This window comes from Octopus bimaculoides, chromosome 14 (genome assembly GCF_001194135.2).
Source record: "Octopus bimaculoides isolate UCB-OBI-ISO-001 chromosome 14, ASM119413v2, whole genome shotgun sequence".
In the NCBI taxonomy this organism is placed as follows: domain Eukaryota; kingdom Metazoa; phylum Mollusca; class Cephalopoda; order Octopoda; family Octopodidae; genus Octopus; species Octopus bimaculoides.
Genome location: NC_068994.1, coordinates 26,887,780 through 26,893,263, shown reverse-complemented (window position 1 = coordinate 26,893,263; position 5,484 = coordinate 26,887,780). Strand labels below are relative to the sequence as shown.

Below are 5,484 nucleotides of genomic sequence, written 5' to 3'. Positions count from 1 at the left end.
TATACATGTATACATATGTGTGTGTGTGTATGTATATATAAATAATTGAGATTCAGTTGAATTAGGTACTTGAGTTGAAGCACAAAGTCAGTGTGGTATTATCTGTACAGCTCAATGTAAGGTGAATGAAATCAAAATAAGCAACAGGATATCAAGAAGTGATGCAGTACAACCGTTTCAAGCAGCTCCATTTAATTGAACAATGCAATCACTACATCACTTTAAATGCAGGGCTATCCTCAGTTGTGTATCTGTACACAACTTTTATTTTTTTCTGATTCTTAGTTTATAATAAATATATAGATAGCATGTTTATTTTTCCAGTATTCCATAAGTAAATACCCAGAACAGTCTTTATGGAAACCACCTAATAAGTAAATGATTAAGTACATGAATGAATATTAAACTGATTCTATGTAATTTTCCCTTTTTAATGTTGAAAATTGGTATATATACACATTTTATCTATTTTGGTTATGATATCATTTTTGATAATCTTAAATTTTATCTTTATACAACGTAACCTATTGTTTATAAACAATCACCCAGAGTACCCCATGATAAAATTTCCACTGTATTAACATCATAGGTTTTATTAGCATCTTACTCCTTTAATTGGTAATTAACATCTTGATTCGGGGTATTCTCCTACCCAGCCTCCTTTTAGACAGTTACTTTATACTACTCCTAAAATCTTGACAATATTTATAACCATACCTAGCTATAAGCTGTCAACTCACTCCTGCTATCGATTGTAAACAAAGACACAGTCCTCTAGTTTTAGATTTAGTAGTTGATGAAAAGATTAATAAATTAAAAATGAACCACAATCCTTTACAAGCTATGACCCCAACAAACTTCATACCTTTCTTGGAAGTGTAGTATATTCTTAGCTACAATAGCAACAACATGGATTTTTTCTATCTTCTTGCACTATTAGAGTATTTTAGTAAAATTATATTAATGTGTCTGACTGATTAAAATTCTATTGATTTATTTGTGCAGCTGAGGATAGCTCTGCTTTCAAATTGATGTAATGATTGCATTGTTCAATGAAATGGTGCCACTTGAAACGGTCGTACTGCATCACTTCTTGATATCCTGTTGTGTATTTTGATTATATATATATATATATATATAGAGAGAGAGAGAGAGAGAGAGAGAGAGAGAGAGAGAGAGAGAGAGCGAGAGAGAGAGAGAGAGCGAGAGAGAGAGAGAGAGCGAGAGAGAGAGAACAAGAGAGAGACTTGTATGGAGGAATATAGTTGAAAATTTAAATGATTTACTGAAATTTCACGTTTTAGCAAATCATCAATTCATTAAATATATGATATTCTCTGTGATATTTTTCTGTGTAATTAAAGCTAATTACAATTGATTAGTGTAAAATTAATCATAACAATTGAAATTCAATTAAATCGGTGCTGATCTAAAGAATTGGCAAAAATAGATTTTAATTAATAATATCATTTGTGTGTGTGTGTGTGTGTGTGTGTGTGTGCGTGCGCACATGCATGCAAGTGTGTGTGTGTGTGCATGCACATGCGTGCACACACACACACACACACACACACACACTCACTCAGTCACTTACTCACTCACATATGCGCGTGCACGCACGCACGCACGTACACACACCCATACACAAAAAAATACATTCCAGATGCAGAAATGAAACCAGACTTTCTCCTAATCTCTTTCACAATTTGGAAATATGGCCAAAATATGTTAGAACTACTAAATGTTTTTAAAGTAAAATGGTAATCTTGTAGGTATACGTGCGCATACTTTTATGTGTGTATATATGTATTATACAAAATCTCAAAGTCTGTCTGTTTTCCTGCCATTTGATTAAAATGATAAAGATTACAAATAAAATAGTCATTTCCCCCTTTTAAGAAAAAAAATCAAGTTGAAAATGATGACACTTCAAAGAGGCAGCTACCACCAGCAGACCTTTTTTCTTACTTTTTTTTTTTTTTTTGTTCTCTCAATCATTTACACAACTTTTGGAGTGCCGTGAACTGAAAGATAGAAATTCTTATATTTTTATGAGATATTTTTTGAAACACGGATATTTTTATGAGAATCACAGGTATCTGATTTGTTTTTCTTAAAGGGGAAAATTCATATTTAAAATACAATATCAATCTTTATCATCTTAACCAAAAGGCAGATAAACAGACAGAGAGACTATCTCTTTATTGACAAAGATCAGATGCAATGGGTGGAGTTGAATCTCATAAGAATGGAAAAACAAACAACAATAAGTGGGTTGTACCTTTGCAGCATTGAAATCATTGCCTCAGTGAAGTAAATTAAGTATGTCATCAAGTACACACAGAAAGGAAATGACCAAGCTGCTGTTCAAATAAACAAGGATAACAAAATTAGTCAATATCTAATGGGTAAGTATATTGGACCATCGGAAGCAGTTGCATCCATATAAGGATTTTCACTTCTTGAAAGAACATCTGCAATAGTGAGACTGCAAGTTCTTTTTACCAGATGAACAAAGAATATTGCTCAGAAATAGTGAGGATGTATATATGGCTGTTAATGAATGACATATGAGAACAACATTGACAGAATTCTTTTCATTGTGCTTTGATGATGACTTTGCAAAACATTGCATTATGCTGAAGTACTCATGCATTTCACTTGGAACAGTAGTAACAAAGAATGGCAAAGAAGAACGTGAGGAAAAAATGTTGAAGGTTATTTGAATGTTTTCAAAGAGGAAACACTCAGCCATGTTTATCTTGTCATACCAAAGGCAGGAGAACTGTATTATTTAAGAATTTTATTGCATGAAGTTTAAAATGATATTTTTTCTATTACTGCCACCGCATCAATATTTTCAACTAGCAGTGGTTGTGACCCAATGGGTCAAGGTGGGTACATCTAGTATATATATATATATATATATATATATATACACACACAAGCCAAACTGTAAGTACCAAATTTTATGTTTACCTGGTAACTTTGAGTTATCAATCGCTGATAATCCAGCCTCAGCTTGTTTAATAATTTCCATTCCGCAACTCCTATCTGACAGTGTTCCTGTATATACTCACCCCAAGCTCTTCACGGGTTCTTCTTTGACTGTTGGAATGCTTTCTTCAGCTATTCAAAATTTAACTTGTTTCCGCACTCCCTTAACAAATGTCAGACTGCGTGACTTTTTTTGCTCTAAACCACATCCTTGACCACCTCACAAGCTTGTCTAGTCTCAAGAGGGCACTCTGCATGATTTACTTATCTGTGGATAGAAGAGTCACGTCATCCATGAAGGCTTTCTTAAGTGATTGCACATGGGCGATTTGTTCTGAAAAAATCCACAGCTCTCAAAATCATCTCCATGACTAAGATAACCCACATGACACATATTGTGCAGCCAGCAGCAATGCCAATCTCCAATCAGTACCAATCTGTTGTAAAATCTCCAGCTGTAAACCTCATCTTGAAACTTCTCATAATATATCCTCATTATTTTGGTTACTTTGTCTGGAATGTGGAAGTGGTCCATGGCTCTCATCAGTAATTCATGTGGCATTGAGCCATATGCATTAGCTAGGTCAAGCCATACTACGTTCAGACTTATCTTGTTCTGCTTGGCATCCTGGATCACTTTCCAAATCGAAAACAGTGTTAAACACATCCAGGGATCCCAGGGATTCGAACCTTTGAACAGATACATCAATATATCCATTACTCTGTAAATATGCCACAGTTCTCCTCGAAAGAATTTCCATAAAGATCTTGCCTTCCACATTCAATAAGGATATCGACCTAAACTGCTTTATAGTCTCTGCATTGGCCTCTTTCAGCAGGTATATGCCTTCTGCCTTACACCAATCCTCTACTAGTCTCTTCATGCCACAGCTGTCGGGGCAGGACAAAGAGCTTCTTTCACAGACGATTGCAATATGTATATACTTTATACAAGATACCATCACCTTCTGGGGCACTCTTTGCTTTAGCTTTTCTCACGAAATCATTCACCTCTTTCTCCCTGATGTCCCCATTTTGAAATTCGATATCAGGTTCTAAGAGATGCTTTAGCCCATTTAGATGTGGCAGTGGCTGGTTACGGTGTGGATCGCTGTAGGTTTCTTTGATATGAGCATCCAATTCTTCTTTCATGCACGATAAAGTGTCACTCTTCAGTTCAGTGAACAGCTTCTTAGTAACTCCATACAGGCCCTTCAGAAACTGCCCCCAGGTGATTTGGCTTGGTTTCTACTGCTGGATGCCCTTCCTAACACCAACCACTTTACAGAGTGTACTGGATGCTTTTAAGTGGCACCAACACTGACAGGGTCACCAAGTAACTTGCAAGACAAAAATCTCCTCAGCTGGGAGGAGGATATCAATTCTGCTGTGGTGAGCTGGTCTTCCTGAGTACAGCAAAGTGCCAGATATCTCAATCCTTTGCCATCTCCTCTTGAAATTAACCTTCAATATTTCATTCCACATCTTCCTGGGTCTCTCTCTTCTACAAGTTCCATCGAAATTAAGTGATCAGCACTTTTTTATGTAACTATCTACATCTATACACATCACAAGACCAAGCCAGCAGAGTCTTCTCTCATGCACACTGCATCTAATTCTTCTTATACCTAATTTTCTCTCAATATATAAGCACTCTATTGTACATATACACTGATATTGCACTGTATCCATAAATTTTGCTGCAGGAAAATTCGCCTTAGGATTTTTGGTCATAGGAAAGTTCGCCGCATAGGAAATTTTGCCACAAGACAATTTCCCCCATAAAAAGATGAATTGCTCCCTTGGTATATAATTGTTTCAACCAACGTATTTATTATATTATTATGGCAAAGCTACAGTGGGTTCAAAAGTAAAGCAACCTAAAAGATGATAATGTTTTCAAAAAAAAAAAATTCTGCTTAAATAAAAAAGTAATAAAATATAAATATGATAACATTTACAAAGAGCAAAAAGAAAACAAAAAAAAAGCAGTTAAATCTAAAACAGAAGTATGAAAAACACCTATATATATATAAAAAGCAATTTTTTTCAGAGCTGCAATTTCTCTAATCAGGTTGCCTGCCATATCTTCGAAATTATCTATATGGTGATATTATCTTACGGCAAAATTTCCTATATGGCAAAGTTTCCTGCGGCAAGTTTTCCTGTGGCATAAATGTTCCTAGAACCACATTGCAGATCCAGTGGAGAATACTAGCTTCATTCTTCTCTAGTCTTCACATTTCTTCTGCATTACATACACACATGTATGTATATATATATATATAGAGAGAGAGAGAGAGAAAGAGAGGGACAGGTAGACAGACAAAGGATAGATGAAGAGAGATAAATTCTGAAAGATTGCAAGACAAATAGTTGTCTACTGAAAGATTAGATAACAACAGGTGTCTTACAACTGAATGAAAAAGATGTAGACTTATACATAACAAGAATCCCAAGACAGACACATGCATTTATATGCATTTA

At 35.1% G+C, this 5,484-nt stretch overlaps 1 protein-coding gene across 1 annotated transcript in view; it reads right to left on the bottom strand.

Annotated features, from left to right (window-relative positions):
• The window catches only part of LOC106878084 (VPS10 domain-containing receptor SorCS3), a 1,235,712-nt gene that overhangs the window by 783,613 nt on the left and 446,615 nt on the right, over positions 1-5,484 (bottom strand). The window lies entirely within an intron of this gene.